This window comes from Mustela lutreola, chromosome 8 (assembly GCF_030435805.1).
Source record: "Mustela lutreola isolate mMusLut2 chromosome 8, mMusLut2.pri, whole genome shotgun sequence".
NCBI lineage: Eukaryota > Metazoa > Chordata > Mammalia > Carnivora > Mustelidae > Mustela > Mustela lutreola.
In genome coordinates, this window is record NC_081297.1 from 45,732,999 (window position 1) to 45,752,274 (window position 19,276).

The window sequence follows — 19,276 nt, forward strand, 5'->3', positions numbered from 1 at the left end:
AGTCAGGGAAGCAGCATGATCAAGCTCTGTGCTTTGAGACAAGATCTCTGGCCCTGGTGTTAGGAATGGACTGCAGGAGAAGAGGCCAGGAGGGAGCCCAGCTAAGAGGTGATACAAGCAAGAACAGGGGCAGCACTAAGCAGATGGCAGAGTGACGAGGAACAGGGTTACAAGAGACGGGCTGGGATAATAGCAGGGCGTGGGATGTGCAGCTGGCAGAGGTACCCAGGATGCCTCTGTGGCTTTTAGCCTCAAAAGTTAGGTTGGTGGGGAAACTATTTAGCCAGGTTAGAAATAATGGAGGAGGAACATGTTGGGCAGGAAAGATTAAAAAATGTCCATTTGTAAAATGTGAAGACTGAGATGTCTGTGAGACATCAGGAAGAAGGTATTTCAAAATGCAATGCCGAAGAAGGATCTGGTGCTCAGGGGCGGAGTCTGGACTGGTCATATGGGTTTGGGGTTCACCAGCATAAATGTGATGCTTGAAGGCAAGATAAAGCTAAGGCTGATCACAGATTGTCTAGGAAGGAAAAAATGAAGGCTTGATTTATGCAAGACACTAATTTTCTTTTTTTCTTTGAAGGGGGAGAGAGTGCATACTATGTGCAAAAACTGTAGGGGAGGGTAAGGGTGAGTGGAGCAGAGGGAGAGAGAAAGACTCCACACCCAGTGCAGAGCCCAATGTGGGGCTTAATTCCATGACCCCAGATCATGACTTAAGTCAAAATCAAGAGTTGGATGCTTAACCAACTGGGCCTCCTGGGTACTCCAACACGAACATTTAAGGGATACAGAGCAAGAGAGCAAAGGAGACTCAGAGGCAGAGCTTAGAGGGGTAGCTAAAAACGAAGGAAAGAATGCTGCCTCAAAATCCACGGATAAGGAAAGTTGGAGGATGTTTAAAGATAGAGGGTTGACAATGGTTCCAAATGGGAAGTCTCACATGTCAAGACTGAGAAGAAACACTGGCTTTAGTAATGAGGAGGTCGCAGGTGAACTCAGTAAGGGCAGTGTCAGGGGAGCAAAGGAGACAGAAACCAGATCCATTCACAGATTAATTCTCTAGATGGGCAATAACTACCACATGTCGGGCTTTGTGCTGTGTGTTAGAGATACAGAGATGAGCAGGACGTGCATGAATCCGACCCCCACCAGATGGTGGAGGAAGACAAAGAAGAGAAATTACAAAAATAATCATGGAATCACAACTGAACTAAGTGCTTTGATGAAGACGCGAAGGGATATCCTCCCCATAGGAGCATGGGGAGAAGATGAGGGAAGGCAAGGCACATTAAGGCCGGGTCTTCCAAGATGAACAGGAGTGAGCCAAAGAAGAGGATGGAGAACATCCAGGGAGAAGGAATGGCAGATACAAATACTCGCAGGGAGAAAGAGCTTTCATGAGTCCAGGAAATGGAAGGAAATCAAGGCGAAGAGTACAATTTTAACATGGCAAGGATCGGCCAGAGGTGAGGTTAAAGACCAGTGCTCTGGGGACTAGGTTAGGGATCTGGGACTTCACCCAAACAGTGGGAGGAAATTACTGATGTTTAGCCTAAAAGTCTGGGAGAGTCATGATCTGATTTGTATTTTTTAAAAGATGACTCTGACTACTTGTCGGGGAACGAAATGGGGAAGGGAGAGGAGGGACAGGGAGTGGGCCTACTGAAAGCAGCTGGGGAAATGCTATGGTCCAGATGAGAGATAGTGATAGTGATAGTGATAGTTCCAAGTTGGCAATGAGTACATTCAGGTGTATGGATCCTAGAGCCACTTAGTAGGTGGGATCAGGAGGACTGAGGGATTGGGTGTGGTAAATGGGGAGGAGAGGTTGAGGCCTTAGAGCTTGGGCTCTATGGTTACCTCTACATCCATTTTGGATTCATCCAGAAGACCACTGGGATGGAGTAACACAGACCCCTGAATTCCAAGCAGAGGTAAGACAAAACTAGAACTCAGCAGCAACTAGGAGACAAGTCTTACCAAGCCCTCTCCTCAGGGCGCCCCTAATCCCTTAGAGATAAAATGATCCCTCAGATAGGAGCTCCCTTGAAGACTCCCTTGTTTGGCCATACTACTTCCAGAACATGTCCTCTGGGGGTAGGGCCCAAAGGAGAACAAGCTTCCATCACTCTGCCCCTGCACTGGGCAGACACGCTAACTGGCTTCTCGTTAAGGCGTGCATTCACTGTTCACCACATTCAGTTCATAAAACACATTCAGTACAGTATGGACAACTCTAAGTCCCAAAGGCCAACCTCCACTGGATTACTTTTTCCACTCATAATTTTGTCAATTTTATTTTATTTTTTTATTATGTTCATTTAGCCAGCATATAGCACATCATAAGTTTTTGATGTAGTATTCAACGATTCATTAGTTGTCTATAACATTCAATGCTCATCACCACACTTGCCTCCTTAATGCCCATCACCCAGTTACCCCATCCCCCAACCCCCTCCCCTCTGTAACCCTCAGTTTCGTTCTCAGAGTCCAGAGTCTCTCATGGTTCGTTTCCTTCTCGATTTCCTCCCCATTCAGTTTACCTTCCCTTCCCCTATGGTCTTCTGCACTGTTCCTTACGTTCCACATGTCAATTTTAAATAAATATGCTAGACTTCTATTTCTAACATTATGGCTAAGTACTTTGACCCTCCAACTCAAAACAACCAAAAAAATCTTGTATAAAAAAAAAATATTTTTTAAAATGTTTCTAGCAGCATTCATGAGCTGGCAAGAAAGGAAGGAATTCAGAGGCCAGGGACTCCTTCAGATAATGAAATATCCAGGTTCTGACTATAATAATGACTGCAATATCATTGAAGAAATTAAAGACAAGCCTATAAATATGTACAAGGAACAACAACAACAACAATGAATCATGAGAAATAATCAAGACTTGAAAAAAAAATGGACCAAAGGGAATTTTTAAAAATAAAAATTAAACAACTGAAGTTACAATCTGTGAACAGACTTAATAGCACATTAGATACAGTCTGAGAAAGAAGTAGTGAGCTGGGAATTAGGTCAAAATAAACTAATCAAGGGCACCTGGGTGGCTCAGTGGGTTAAAGCCTCTCAGGGTCCTGGGATCAAGCCCTGCATTGGGCACTCTGCTCAGCAGAGAGACTGCTTCCTCCTCTCTCTCTGCATACCTCTTTGCCTACTTATGATCTTTCTCTATCAAATAAATAAATAAAATCTTAAAAAAATAAAATAATCAAAATGCCATAGAGAAAGACAAAGACTCAGAAAAATAGGAAAGAGAGCTTAAAAGACATGAAAATGGAAGCTAGCAGGTATCTATTTGGAATCCTAGAAAGGGAAGAGAGAGAGAAAGCATTTAAACAGATAATGGCTACAAATGTTCTGTAAGGGAGGAAAAATAGGGCACAAGGCTGGCTCAGTTGGTTAAGCATCTGAATTTGGTTCAGGTCATGATCTCAGGGTCCTGAGATCGAGCCCCGCGTCGGGCTCCATGCTCAGTGGGGAGACCACTTAAGATTCTTTCTTCCTCTCCCTCTGCCCCTGCCCTCGCTCACACCCAGAGGCACATTCTCTCTCAAATATTAATATTTTCATTATTTTAATAAATATTAAAATGGAGGAAAGATACCAATACACATATTCAAAAATGCCAATGAATCTCAAGAAGAATAAATAAAAGGAAATCCCCACAGTTATATGTCAACGAGACTGCAGAACACCAAAAACAAAAAGACTATCTTAAAAACAGCCAAGGAGGGGGTTCCTGGGTAGCTCAATCAGTTAAGCATCTGACTCTCAGTTCTGGCTCAGGTCATGATCTCAGGGTCTTAAGATCGAGTCCCACGTCGGGCTCTGTGCTCAGTGGGGAGTCTGCTTGAGATTCTTTCCCCATCTCTCTCCCACCCCTCTGCTGCTCCCCTCTTTCTGTACTCCCCCACTCAAATAGATTAAAAAAATATTTTTTTATTTAAAAAAAAAACAGCCATAAAAAGAGACAAGTTACCCTGCAATGATTACAAGCCAAAAGATGGGGGTCAAATACTCAACATGCTGAAAGACAGTAAAACCATCATCTGAAAACTCTGTGCCTGAAGGAAACATTCTTTATGAATAAGAGAAACGGTAGCGCCTGGCTGCCTCCGTCAGTAGAACATGCAACTCTGGATCTTGGGGTTGTGAGTTCAAGCCCCATATTGGGTGTAGAGATGACTTAAAGATAAGAAAGAAAATAATCAAAGAAAAAGGATAAGAGAAAGGAAGGCATTATCCATGGACAAAACTCTAGTCTGCCACAAGCAGACGCTCATGAAAGGACATTTTTAAAAGGTGTATTTCTGACAGAAGGGAAGAGAGTCTAAGCGGAAGATATGAGATGACACAAGGAGTGAAGAACAAAGAAAATGAAAATGGGCTTTCTCAGTCCACCGGTGAAAGCACGCAGATCTGGAGTCAGACGTGCTTGCGCTCATCTCTTGCTGTCTCATGTCTTACTACCTGGGAAACGTGAATCTTCCTCTTAAAAATTCATACAATAACACCAGTTAGGCGAGGTTGTTGTAAGGAATAAATGAGCACATGCACACAGATGCTCCCAACACAGCTTCTGCATCTGGAAGATGTCAGATAAATCCTAATTTCCTACCTCTACCGAAAGCAGTAATTAAACAGGTAAGGAAGACACTGTTAGTGACAGAGAACGTCGGCCTCTGCCTGGGCGTGAGATGGGTGGCGGCAGCGTACCAGAGTCAAGGGCTCTGTACCGCGGAGAGGATGCTTAGGACCTGTCTTGTTATCTTTTCAGTCTCGAGCCCAAGACCGTTCAAACACATCATCTAGCATGTCCGTGTTTTTGAAATACCGCATGTGTACCCACACGTTCCAGGCATATATACACCCTGGATTTCCGTTTAACTCACAATTTTAAAGTAATGTGTGTTGACAGTTTTATGAGGTTGTAACAAGTGTGCTGGCTCATCTGTAGGGCAAAATGGTTCATGTCACCCACTATCCCTGGGCTCTTCTGCCAATGAGGGAGAGTGAGCGGCACACGGACGACCTCTCTAGAGCTGCTTCTGCACCCCAGTCCTCATGCGGAGAGACACAATCCCTCACTCCACCCCTGACATCACCCCGTTTCATAAGGTCTTCTAAAGAAGAGAAAAGGCAGCTAGGAAAAATTAGCCTGGACCCCTTGAGGTTCTTTGCCTAATTTTCATTTGGCAACAGTTGGTGGGTATGGAGGGAGGGGGCTTCAGGGAGGGGCAACAAAACCAAGGAAGGGACAGATAAATCCAGAACCAGTCTTCCTTTGACGGTGTCAAAGAAACAAACACCAGTCCCGAAGTCCTAAGACCCAGGTTGGCATCCTTACTCTGTCATCTGTTCCCATGTGTCCTTAGGCAAGTCACCGAACCTCTCTGATTTTATTTTCCTCCCCTGTAAATTGGAGATAATAATTATATCCTATCTGTAGAGCATTTTACCATTTACTAAGTGTTTCCATAGTCATCGTTTCATTTAACATGCATGTACTCACCTCACTGCTCTGCTGTGAAGACTTAAAAGCAGAGTCCAAAGAGCTTGTCAGCCCAAGGGAACATCACCAGGGTGCTGGCCTTCCCCTGCTAGGAGCAGGGGACTTACTGTCCAAGCAGCTTCTCTGAACTCTGATTCTACTCTTACGACCCTGCTGATCTTGAGCAAGTGGCTTTGCTTCTGGGGTCCTCACCTCTAAGCTAAGGAGGAGAGTCCAAGTCCCAGCTCCTAGCCCAGTGGCCTGGGAGGGCTCAGTGAATGAGTTGACTTGAGTCCACACCAAGTGAAGCTGACAGGTAACTGACCACAATTACCTGCGTTCACCAATATCCTTCATCCTCCAAGCTTCCTTCTCCATGGTTACCTCTGCCCCCCACACCCCTGGGCAAATATTGGGGCCGGCAGAAGCTGTGAATGTCAGGACCCACTGAGGATTGTTTCTTAAAGATGACAAAGACTCCAATTCACATTCGACTCGTGGGGCATTCTCCATGCTGTTTCAGATGAAGCAGAACCCCGGCTCCCCGGGGTGTCACTCAGCCTAAAAGATGTGGGACCTGTCTCATTAAGTGGGAGGACACTTCCCACTTCTGCCTGAGAGTCTTGCCGGGTCTCGGGTCACTGGCCAAGCCTCCATCCCTCCCCCCACCAACAAGGCTGGGCAGCTCACCCTATTGATAAAAGGCACTGAGCCCTTATTTTAATGACCGATGGACTTATTTTAATGATCTACGAAGCTAACAGCTAATTCAGCCCAGCCTGGTCAGCTGATGGAGACTGCTTGACTGCAGAAAGCATCAGCAGCCTCCATTCAAAAGGTTTTATCTTTGTAAAGTGCTGTCACATGGCCACTGCTTCAGCCCATCGTTGTGACATGCTGCAGAGATATGATGAGGAGACTGGGGACCACAGCGAACAAGGGCCATGGACTTGCTGCCGACTGCCCTGCTCCATCTGAGCTTTCTGGCCTGTCTGTCCACCTGCTCGAGCTCCTGGAGAACCAGGTCCCAAGATAGCTGCATCCTAGGAGGACCTCATCAGGACTCCCATCAGATGGGCATTTAGCTAGGACAAGGCAGGGGACACGAGGCAGGGCTTTGTCACTCAACTTGTGTCTTAGGCTAAAAAAGAAAGCGTGCTCAGGAGCCTGAATTTGGCCCAATCAGCCTGAACTTTCTGAGCTAACTGCATGGAGCAGGGGAGTGGGCAAGTGTGCTCCCTGGGGGAGGCAAGGCAGTCAGCCATGAGCGTCAACTGGGCTAGTTAGCATCTCTTTCTAAAGGGCGTCTGGGACAGCCTAGCCCTGACAGAGCAGGGCTCAGCTGCATGGAGTGAGAACCAGTCGTGGGGACCTAGGCAGGCAGGGGCAGAAAGGATCTCAGATGTGAGGGGCTGTGGTCCTATGACCAGGGCTGAAAAGAAATCAGGCAGCAGACGTGAGAGAATTCAGTAGTGGGGCTACAGTTAAAAGAGTGATCCCCCAGGTCTCTCCTCAGTCTGCTTTGGTTCACTTTCCTGGTGGGTCACTTCATATGAAGAGAGTGAGATTGTGTGGGTGGCCCTGCCTGCTTCCACATTATAGCCCTACAGAACCTTCTGCAGGGGGCCGAACACATCTCCATTCTCACGGAGCATGGTCCATACACCACCCCCACATCCGTGCAGATTCTAGAAACCTCCAAGCATAGACACATAAGAGGCCAGGCAGGGCTGGCTGTGTTCAGTTCTGCATACAGCAGCCCTGTCTATGTGAAAGAGGAAGAATCAGAGGGTCCTGGTTCCCACATCTTTTAGAAGGTAAACTGAGTCAGTGATGATCAGAAGAAGGATGACAAGGTAGCCCTTAAAAATATTGGTAGGGTTAAGGCATGGCTTATGGCGTGGACAACACTTCGGGGGGTTAATTTGAATGCAGAAGGGCCCTCAGACACTGTGAAAGTGAACAGAAGGACCCTCACAGAAGATTTCTCGCAGGACTCCTGGGGACCCTCTATCTGTGGACCGTGCTTGAAGGCCCAGCTCCGTTCTCGCATCCACTGTGATGCCTTCTCCAGAGCCCATTTCCTTCTAGAGCACAGATACACTCTGTCCCACTCTCTGGCTAACAGGCACTGTGCTGTCCAAACAAGCACCAGGGCTTCTGTTCTTCCTCCCCTCATGACATGCTGCACACAGGCATACAGTAGGTGCTCAGTCCTTATCTGCTGATCCATTTGGTTGAGGTTTTGGGGTCTGGTGGGGGGTGGTGGGAATGGCATTAATATTCAGAAAAACCATATTGATGGAGCCCCTAAAGTGTATCCGAAAATTCAGATGTGGTATGTGGTATAACATGATTGTTATTCAGAACAAATTAGAGCTCTTTATTCTATTTCTAACTCCAGCAAATAGGGCTTGTGTGTTTAAAAAAAATATTTTTAGTTTGCAGTGTGTGATTACATAATGGAGGCCTAGTAACTTCTCTGATTAACATTCATTTCCCTTAGCAGTTCGTTTTTGCGTCTTTGTTTCTGATTTGAGCTGTGGTCCAGTACATTAAAATGGCTTTCCTTGAAAGGAAGTTCTAGAACAGACTTTTTAGCTGGCCTGCCCCACCCCGCTACTTCTGACCGACCTGTGCCTGCAGCAGCTTACCTAGTGTGAAGTCAGGGAACTCTGTTCCCCTGTTACAGGTATGTCAGCAGAGCTCTGTTACTCAGCAAACCCCACAGCCCAAAGGGTTAGACTTTGTAGGAAGCCAGTTTGGGGCAGAAGGATCAGCAGCAGCAGGGGTGGGGGGAGGGGGTGTCAGTGATGGAGTGTCTACACCAGAACTAGATGTGTGAACTCAGATAAGGTGTTTAAGCTCTCTGAGCCTCAGTTCCCTCATCTGTAGAATGGGGATGCTGAGTCCTCAATTAGAAGCAGTGCCTGGCACACGGTAACCACTCAGAAATGATCTTCTGCATAGGGACCAGGTGAAAGGCTTACTGGACACCTTCCTGCTTTTCCAGCTGACAGGACTGGAGAAACCCAGAACCCGGAGCCCCCAGCAAAGACAAATCCCAGAAATCTGAGTAGGGGGGCAACACAGCAAGGGTAGGCCTAGTCTAAGGAGGGGGATGATGTACGCCAGAGACCCACTGCATAAGATAAAAGTTCTAGAAAGAATGTCTGCTGCAGAAATGGGAAACAAATTCTAGTATATTTGCAGTTAGGACAATCATGGCCGTAGGGATACATTACTTTGTCGTGAGTAAACACAGAGTCAAGCTACAACAGGACACCAGAAGGGGACAGAAAAGCACAACCCATCATGAGTAAGAATAAGAATTGACAGGGTGACCAAGGGCCTGCCTCCCGAGGGGACTCACCATCTTCCTGCTGGGGGAAGGACTCACGGTCAAAGCTAACCTCACACTTCATAGTATGTGTGTAATTAGTTGAAAAGCTTAATTTAGCAGTTTGGTAAATTCCATTAGCAGTTTATCTATGGTATATAATTAAGTTATTTTCAAGCAAATCCTTTTTGGCTAATGGCTCCAGTTAAGAATCCTAATAGAAGATGGTTCATGTAATACATACCCAAATCTATGCAGATTCTAGAAACCTTTAGAGTCAACACCAACGTGTGATGCAGGGCTGGCTGTGCTCGATTCTAGACAGTGACATTCCCACCTTAGGCAAAGAAGGAAGGTCAGAGAGGCCAGCGTCAAGGTCTGCCTCCGACATTCCCACGGCGGTGGGATGCTGCATCTCCGAGTCCCTTCTTCACCTTGAGGGGGTGCATGATAATAACTACCATGCAGGATTGGCGGGAGGAATATACAAGGTGCTCTAAAGTGCTCAGCACAGAATCCAGGCCCGAAGAGGGGAGACTCACAGAAGCTCGTGCGACGGAAGCAGAAACTGAAAACAAAAGCCAGCACAAACTCAAAAAACCAGAAAGTAACAAGGAACCTCAGCATAAAGATGGCCCCTGTGGAGGGGCATCTGACGGCTAGGCCACTGCAAGAAAGGAAGCTGAGACAGAGTGAGACTGTGGAACTCGCAGGGGTCAGGGTTAATACCAAACCCCAACAGCTGGGAAGATGAAGAAAGGTCTGGTGGTGGTGGTGGCTGCACAGCACGGCGAGTGCTCCTAACGCCACCGAACTGCACACGTGAACGTGGTTCAAACTGTCAACTTCGTATTCTGTATGTTTTACTCCATTGAAAAAAAAGACTGAGTTATCACAAAAAAATTCAAAAAGAGCAGTGCCTGGCTGGCTCAGTGGCTTAAGCATCCGACTCTTGGATTCCACTCAAGTCACGGTCTCAGGGTCATGGGATGGAGCCCCTGGTCAGATTCCGTCTATGGGTGGAGCCTGCTTGAGATGCTCTCTCCTTCTCCCCCTTCCCCTTCCCGCTCATGTGCTCTCTCTCTCTCTCTCCTAAAAAATAAATAAAGCAGTACCCTAAAATTCATCTCTCAGCCCACTGAAGACATTAAAACAGAAGTAATATAAAGGAGAGCTGGGGGTCAGCTTCTCTCTGGGGGATTCTGAGGGAAGACAGCGTCCGTGCACCCAGACACCAACCCAAAGGCTACCGCCTCCATCACGTGGAGCTGATCCTTATCCAGGACATCTGTGTAATACAAGCTCCCAGAAGCCCTGAAACCCCACATCTACCACGGACCGTGGCATCGGAGAAAGATCTAAGATTCTTAGGCAGAATAGTTTGTCTTTCCTAACAGTATCTCCCTGATGGTTATTTTTGGCCATAATTCAGATAAAACAAAGGTAACTTCCAAGGATCTCCTCCCCTTTCCCGCCAGGTTCTCTGGGCATAGCAGTGCCGCTGTCTTATTCAGAGAGAACCCCTGCCTTTGGGAAGGATGCCCCTAACTTTCAGTCATGCTCAGGTAATAAACAGGGTAGCTTTGACACCCCATTTCTGCCTTCCTCGCAAAAAAAAAACACACCCTGGCTAGAGGCACAAGTAGCCCCTCCAGCCAGTGTCTCTGACCTCCTTGGCCATGACCTCTTTGATGTCCACAGACAGGCATGCCAGCCTGGTCCTGCCATTCCAGAGAATAAAGGGCTGGCCTTGTGCCTCAGGGTGCTGCTGAAGCAAATGTCCTGTGGTCTAGGCCTGGCCGCACACCGGGGCCCAGTAACATTTCCCAGCTGTCATTAAAAGCCCCAGCGGCAGCAATGGGGTGTGGAGTTCTGCTGGAAGCTCAACACAGAGAGTTGGTGACACAGACCCCTGCAGGGTCCTTCTGCCACCTACCCACATGCCTCTACCCCTGTGCTTGTGTCCTGTCCCAGGCCCTACCTCCAGCCTCCACTTTCTCTGTGCCTTTCCAAAGTGGACCCACTCTTCTGGGTCCGGCTTGAATCCCGCCTGTTCTGTGAAACCACAAGAAATGGACAAGGGGGAAGTGTCCCAGCCCATAGAGCTCAACACCAAACTCTCAATGAGTAACGCCACCCCAACCGCAGGGACCATGAGAGCCTTCCCCATGGTGCTCTTCCATGCCCATTAGCTCGCCCAGGACGGACTGGCAGGTTTCTAGTACCATTTCACTGAAGAGAAAAAAAACTCAGGCTGAGGACATGTGGTTGGTTCGGGTCAGAACCAGCGTGTTTCTGGTTCTGGGCTCCACAGTCACAGGTGTAGCCTGAGGAATGGTTTAGGCCATGGCCCTGGGGCCAGGCTGCAGGGATTCAAAGCCCAGACTGGCCTCTTATTAGTGTATGACTGTGGGCATGTTTTACTCCACTTCTCAGAGCCTTGGCTTCCTCATCTATAAAATGGGAAGAATGTAATAATAGTACCTATCTCATGAGACTGGAATAAGTCTTGAACAGGTTCACTTGTGCCCAGCTCTTAGCCATGCCTGATGCATTTCTATGCACCCAGCCTCCCACTGCAGGGGCAAGAGACTACCCTGAATCTCCGTGTTTGTTCAGGGTGGGGCTCCAAGAAGTCAGTTTTCCTCCCCTTCCCTCTGGGTGCAGGTGTGGGGTTATGTGGATTCAACGTGGCAGAGCTCCGTCCGTGTACCTAGGCCAGCTGCAAATCCCGGAACTCAACACGGAGCAACCTCTAAAACAAATAAAGTGAAAATAAACCAATCGCCCAGCTAATGAGAGATTTTCTTCTTGTCTTCCCTGGTAATTGAGCCCCTATAGCCAGCCTCATACTTCCCCAGTACTGCTGTGAGTTTTTAAAAAAAGGGGGGGGTTAGTTAAAGAGGCTGCTCAGCCAGAAAGGCAAATGCAGGCCCCCTGCCCCTCGGGAGGAGGGCAGCACACTGGGGCAGGTATACCCCAGCCTCATGCTAAGCTCTGCCTTCTCACCTTTCCTCAGAGCCCAGTAGGGCCAAGAATTGCACAAACCCAGGGAGCACCAGTAGCCAGAGCTGGGTGCTGAAGCAAGCCGGCCAGACCTCAGGGAGCTCCCTCACAAAAGGAACAGTTCTTTCCTCCCACAGTTTCTCAGACCCAGCCACCAGGGTGGGGCAGCTCTGTTCCACGAATAAAGGGTCTTTAGCACAAGTTCGGTGATGCAGAGCATAGCGAACCTGAACCTGAACCACGTGGGAAGCCTGGCTGCTCCTACTTTCCTTCATCTCCTATATGTGCCTGGGAACATCATCCAGGGTCAGGCTCTGGCCAGTGCTTAGATGCTGCCCCCGTAAATGCCTCCCTCTGCCACCCCATCCAGCATGGGTCAACAAGCAGGCCAGGGAAGAAAGAGCCTCCCTGACATTTTGAGACAACCGGGACTGGGAGCCAAAACAAACCAACAAGGGAATACATCGTCTCCACAAGAATCTGTCACAGCAGAAATCCTATACTCCTCAAGCTATGAGAGGCCCCTGAATGTCACTTTGCCCATCAGATGGGGACCCCTCGGGTCACCCCAGGCAGAGAAGGCCTTGAGGACCCCAGTCCCAAATGGGCCTTCAAGAGGCTCTTCCAGTGTCTAACCGAGTCCTTGCGTCCCCAGGCACCTGGTCTGGTTACCAGGCCTAGAACCTAGAAACTGGGGGCCAGGAGCCCCTGAGCAGGGTACAAGCCCACAGAATCCTTCCTTCCCCCACCCCAACTCACTCCGCCTTCAACCACAGCTGTCCTGTTATCCAGATAAAGTCAGGCTCTGGGGACCATTGGGAGCAGCTCTTAAGGGGAAACAAGGAGTCAAAATCTTCCATGCTGAGTCCTGGAAGGGGACAGAGGGATCCCCTCTATCCCGATGCTGGTGGTGAGTGGAGGGCCAGTGTCGTGAGATGCTGAAGGTCCAGGCTCTGGAACAGCCACACCGTTCCAATGCTGCCTCTACCACTTCCTGGCTGTGTGATCCTGGGCATGACACTTCGCCTCTCTGTTCCTCAGTTAATTTTTCTATAAAATGGGAATGACAGCAGAGCAACTGGGCTGCAGCAAGGCTTAAGCCAGGAAACCCGTGTCTGTCCCTGGATGTGTACTGGCTGTCGTGAGAATGACTGGTCTGTCCCACATGTCCTGCCAGGGGCATCGTGGTGAACACGCTTCCTCTCCCTCTCAAAAGCGAATGGATTGTGTGAGATATTATCAGGCTGACTAGCTCTCATCTCTCGTTATGTCCATCTGGTGATCTCCCTGCTTCGCGCTGCCTCTATGAGCATGGGGGAGCCCCAGTCCTGAAGTGCGGGTCCCCAGAGAGAGCTCTGTCCATGCCTCTGAGTGGTCTGTGCCATGGGCTCAGGCGTTCCTTTTTCTCTTCACCCTGTCCCCCTCCTCTTCTCCCACTGCTGCCCCCTCCTCTCTGCTTCTTCCCTGTCCCCCTGCCCTTGCCTCTACAGGCTGGCAGTGTGTGCTGGGAGGTCTGGACTTGACTGGCAGCTCCCACTGACCCTGCCCCCGCCCCCCCCCCCCCCCCCCGCCTGTGCACAGAACACTTTCTGGCTTGAACTCAACTGGGCCTCACCAAATTTCTCTTACAGGAAAGGAAACAATCTGAGATGTCAAAGAAATCACCTGGTCACTGGATGGATGAGTGTGTATGCATGTGTCGTTTAAAGGAAATTATAAAAAAAAAAAAAAAGAAAAGAAAAGAAAGAAAGAAAGAAAAAGAAAAAAGAACAATAACAGCTTTAAAATGGTCCCTTTGATGCCAGAGCCTGTCTCTAAAAACCTCAGAGTCAAACACAGGGCAGGTCCCCCACAAGTTCACTGTGTATAAGTGGACAGACATGGGACTTTATGGGCTTCCCCAAATGCTCAGGGGAGACTGGCTACATTGTGTTGCACACACACATACACACACGTGTACGCACACACACACATGCATACAAACAGATGCGCATGTGCATGCACAGGCACAAACACCTGGGCCAGAGCCTGCATGGCCAGCCAGCAGCGTCACAAGGCCAGACCACAGCAGGAACAGCCAGGGAGGAAGTGCAGCCCCAGTATCAGCCCATTTCCTGACCCTCTTCCTCTGCTCTGGGAGGTTCTCTTTCTCTCTTTGTCTTCTGTCTATCTGTCTGTCTGTCTGTCTTTCTCAGTTCTTTGTTTTTACACAAGGCAACAGCCATGCTGCTGTCCTGGTCCACGTGGCAAGAGATCCCAGCAGCAATGAGCCGCAAGTGAGTTTTCCTTTCTAGATCTGTGACCTTGGCTAGTCACTTCCCTCTGAACCTCAGTTTCCCCATCTGTAAAACAAAGAGGCTGGGTGTGGCAAAAGGGTCCCTGAAGTCCTTCCTGATCTCAACCCCCAGGGTTCCTGAGTCCTCTTCCAGTCCCCTCTGGGATTTGTGTCACCAGGGAGCAAGAGCCAGGTCAGGCCTGGGGGCAGGAGTGGGGAGCCTCTCTGTTCCCCTGCGGGGGACAAGGTGGGGCACAGATTCCCCTTCCTCCTCTGCCCCTCCCCGCCCCCACTCCATGTGCTGCACACACAGACGCGCGCATTTGGCTGCCCCTGGGGATCAGGGTGGAAGAGCCGGCCTCTGGGGCGGCCCGGGCATAGGGGGCAGGGGAAGAGCGCACCCTGCAGCCCTCCAACCCTCCTCCTCCACGTACCTTGGGCGTCGCCGCCTTCCCTCCTACCCGCCCGCGCCGCGGGTTCAGCTCACAGCTGTCCCGTTGCCTCTTGCCAGGCCTGACTACTCCACTTTCTCCGCCCCAACCCGCGCGGGCTGGACCGGCCCCCTGCTCCACAGAAGTGGCAGCGACTTGCCTGGAGCCCCAGCTGTCCGCGCCGCCGCCCCCTGGGCGCCCTCCGGGATCCGCACGCGCAGCGCAGTGGGGTCTGGGCGGGCGGGAGGCGACCTCAGACTGCCAGGGAGCCTGGGTGCCGAGGGCGGGGCTGCTGCTGACTTAGCCTGCCTGACTGGTCAGACTTCCCGCGCCCCTCTGTTCCTGAGTCGCCTTGGGCCCCTTGCCCTGGTTCCAGAACGTTTATAGGCTACACAGCCGGCAGGAGCCCTGCTTTTCTCCCCTCCGGGGTTGCACCCCTGAAACCCCCACCCCCTCTCGCCCTCCCATGTTACCTGCATGCATTTTGTCCTTTTTGCTTTCCTGCCTCTTCCATACAGTGAATTGTGGGCATGCATGACCCTATAATAAAAATCCAATACATTTATTAATAAAGCATTAATCAAATCTCCAGAGGCCCCCCCAAGGTTCAAGCTGAAGGAAAACCCTCAGTCTGGGACACAAGGCCCTCTCGGACAAACTCTCTGTCCACCAGCTGATTTCCCAGCCTTACCAGGTCTCGCCCAACACACACACATACACATGCATCCCTGCTAGGCACACAGACTGTTGCCCAAAAGTCACAGCTGGGAGTTCTTGCTTTGCCTGGAATGCCCTTTCCCTTTGTTGTCTGCCTGTGGAGCTCCTACTCATGCATCCAGGCCCCACTGAAATGTCCCCTTCTCCCTGAATCCTTCCCCAGAAAACCTCAGTTCCCTTTCTGCTGGTCCTACAATAGGGGTTTTGTTGTGTTGTGTTTTCATTTTTATTTGGTGGTGGGTGGGGGGTGGCGGGGGGTGGGAGGTGGGGGTGTGGGGTGGGGGGGTGGGGGGGTATTGCTGGAAGCCATGGGAGTGGATGGGAAGTGAGGAAATGGAACAGGGAGGAAGAACCGCTCTCAACGAGGCTGGCTGCGGAGGCAAGAGAAATACGGAGGAGACTCAGAGGTGTTTGTAGATTGTGGTCAATGAAGAAAGAACAGATGGGGAGTGCGGAGGGGTCAAAGGCCCTGATTCCAGAGGAGGCAGTGGGGACTGGAGGCACAAGAGGGGGTGGGGAAGCTCCTTAATCTCAGAACCAAGGGAGGGAGAGAGGGTTGTAGGAGGATGGGGAGCTCCTGGGTGGCGGCAGTGTTCTCTGAGACACAGGATCATGAATAATGGCTGAGGGTCTGAGGAAGCCAATGGAGTGAGTAGCATTTAGAAGCCTATGCTGCAGGGGCACCTGGGTGGCTCAATGGGTTAAAGACTCTGCCTTCGGCTCAGGTCATGATCCCAAAGTCCTGGGATCGAGCCCCACATCTGGCTCTCTGCTCAGCAGGGAGACTGTTCCCCCCTTCTCTCTCTGCCTGCCTCTCTGCCTACTTGTGATCTCTGTCTGCTAAATAAATAAATAAACAAAATCTTTAAAAAAAAAAAAAAAAAGCCTATGCTGTGAGTTTCTGCCTCCTCTGCTGTGGGGGAGGGGCGACTCAGTGCCCAGGGAGCAGGTAAGCTTGGAGGGCACAGGGCCTCTTCCCAGAGGTATGCTCCCTGTGTAACCTTTAAGCTCCATGGCACCCTCCCTCCTGGCATCTTTGTTTTCTTGCTCATGTTCTGCTCTCAACGCAAGGCCCATTTGTCTTGCTTTGTCTCCCCAGAAGAACAGTGGAAACATTCACTGTTCCAGTACAGAAATTCCCCTGCTGTCCCTTTTTCCTTATTATGAGTGACTATGATTATGGAGTTGCCAACAGGTGGAGGCCAAAAAAACAAACAGACCTATCAATATTGACTCTTCCAGCTGCCATGCAGAACGGCGGCCCCTGCCCCACCCCCCAGAATCTCCCCAGAGAAGTCCAAGTCAAACAGTTGCTGAAGGGTGTAGGGCTGCTGAGCTCTACCAGAGCAAGCAGACTCCAGGGGAGATTGCCCTATATCTATATCTTTCAACTTTCTCCTCTTTGAAAATGTTGGGCTTGGGGGGAAAGGGTAGGGGGAAATGAAACATTTTCTATGAGATTGTAGGGGCCAAGTCAGGCTCATGGCTCTTACTGAAACATAAAGCTAGGGATACCTGGGTGGCTCAGTCAGTGAAGTGTCTGCCTTCTGTTCAGGTCATGATCCCAGGGTTGGTGGATCGAATCCCACATCAGGCTTCCCACATCAGGGAGTCTGCTTCTCCTTCTGCCCCTCGTGCTCTCTCTCCATTCTCTCTTGCTCTCAAATAAATAAATAAAATCTTAGAAAAAGAAGAAAATGAAAAGAAACATAAAGCTACAATGTAGGAAAAATAAGACCTCCTTGAGGATATTTATGAAACCATGTACTGCTCCTGCGGGGTTCACCAATCTGGAGTCTTTCAGAGGCTGGACGAGTAAGACATGAGCAATGACTTTCTTCTCTCTCTCCAGCAGCAAGAATGGGCTTCATCATTCAGATGGAGTTGTTCTTAGGGAGCTGGAAAGGAACTAAGCCACAGAGCTCATCCCATCCATCCTGGAGGGGATAACCAGGGTCCAGGGTGACTTGAGCAATGGCAGTGGTGACATGACCACTCCTGTCCATGAACACAGGATTTCATTCCACCCCTGCCCTCTACAAGTGGCCTCTTATGCCACCTGGGGTGGGATATTGTTCTTCTTATCAGGAATTTCCAAATTTCCCACTTAGGGAGCAGGGAAAGAAAAAAACACCACATAATCAAGGGTGTCCCCTAATGGCCAGTGGAGCCCTATCATTACTTCTGTTAAAAAAAATTTAAAGACTCCACAATGAGTAATGTGTTGCCCCCCCAAAAGTGCAGGAAAATAGAGGTAGAATTAGCTCCTGTGCAAATAATGAAATTAATGCTTTATATCTATTATTTTGCTTCTTACAGAATTTTTTTGGAAAGATCTTATTTACTTATTTGAAAGAGAAAGAGAGTGAGTGAGAGAGAGAGAGCTTGAGCAGGGGGGAGGGGAAGAGGGAGAAGCAGACTCCACCAAGCAGGGAGCCCAATGCGAGCCTTGATCCCAGGACCCTGGGATCATGAACTGAGCTGAAGGCAGATGCTTAACAGACTGAGTCACCCAGGCGCCCTGCTATGTATAGAATGTTTGAGAAAGGAAAGGACAGCTCTTCTGTCCTCCCGAGTTTGCTTTCTTGCCCATGCATACACATGCCCAAAAACCCCGACTGCATTGCCCTGGCTCCTAATGTAATAAGCAAAGCAATCAGAAACACAGGAAAATACAAGGACCTTCCATAAGCCAAGAAGTGTTTTTAAGCTGAGTCTGGCCGGTGGAGCCCACTTGCTCCCAAGAGCAGTGACAACAAAGGGAAGCTGCTGCCACTTACATTATGGGATGGCTCCAAGCTACCCAGTGCTTCCATCATCAAAAGCTGGTCAGGAACATTGCCATTTGGGGAAGATGTTTTGTTTTGGTAAAGGAAAAACAAAGTGTTGGTTTTTCTAAGCTGGTATTCTCAACCAACACTAGATTTTAGATATCACAAATTATATGAGCTGAAAATTTGGAATTTGAGAAAACTCAAATGACTTATTGCAAATTTAAGCCATCTCTTGTACATTAGAAAACAAAAATCATCAAAACAGCAACTGCTTGATCTGGACACACAATCCAGAGGCTCTAAAAGAGCTTATAAGATAGAAATAAAATCTCAGAGCTATCATGGGATTTTGACTTCTATTTTGAAGGTTGAAAGTCTTCGTATGTCCTATGGAATTGCTTCTGTACTGCCTCTTGCCCCCCATCTTGTCTCCTCATTTATCCCCTTGGCCAGGTTTCAGGACCTCTCTCTTGACCATGACCTTGATTCTGTTTTCTCAATCCCTCCTCCACCCAACACAGCCTACACACAGCTGGGGGTGATGCTATTTGTAAGGCACAGCTCCAGACACGTCCCTCCCCTGCACAACAAAACCTTCCAGGAACATCCGCTTTGGTGTTCTCTGAATAAAATTCAGAATCCGCTAGGTTGACCTCCAAAGCCCTCCACAACCACCAAGCTTGCTTATTGCTACTCACCCATAAAGAAGCTGTAAAGACACCCTCGTTGACTTTCGAGCAACAGTGTAGCTTGCTGACTTGGTTTTCTCTGCCTGAAGGGCCTTCCCTGCCATCTCCATCCAAGGTCTAGGGCTAGGTGCAGCTCTGACGGTGTCTGCGGGAAGCCATGGCTCATTGCTCACAGCCAGGAGAGCCTTCCTCTTCCCTCAGCTCCCAGCCACTTCTCTTCGAGACAGGAGCGCGTCACTGGCCACCTTAGATCCAGTTTTCCTGCGCAGTGGATGCTATGGAATGGGAGGGGATTGAGAGGTAGAAGCTAACTGTTCAGCTTTGAGCCAGCTAGGGACTTTTGCTAATCTTCAGTTTCCTTATCTAGAAAAGGTAGTATGAACAGGACCCACCTGAGAAGGTTTTTGTGAGAAGCAAATGAGATAATCTGTGTAAGAAGAGCTTTGTACGGTGCCAGATAGAGCATCAGAGCTCACCGCGTCAGGATGGAAGTGATTATGTGGGGGAAGAGAGAGGGAAGGAGGGACAGAGAAAGAAG

The 19,276-nt window shown here is 49.3% G+C and overlaps 1 protein-coding gene across 5 annotated transcripts in view; it reads right to left on the minus strand.

The window, feature by feature from the left end:
- The window catches only part of CRACR2A (calcium release activated channel regulator 2A), a 134,901-nt gene extending 115,886 nt beyond the window's left edge, over positions 1 to 19,015 (minus strand). For 4 of the 5 annotated variants that reach the window (XR_009356591.1, XM_059184534.1, XM_059184536.1 and 1 more), the window contains exon 1: positions 14,562 to 14,666. The gene's annotated coding sequence lies outside the window, so the exon portion shown is untranslated. Of the gene's footprint in view, positions 1 to 14,561; positions 14,667 to 15,031; positions 15,099 to 18,747 lie in introns of those variants that run through there. The other variant, XM_059184535.1, reaches the window with a different exon arrangement.
- Between the last annotated feature and the right edge of the window lie 261 nt (positions 19,016 to 19,276).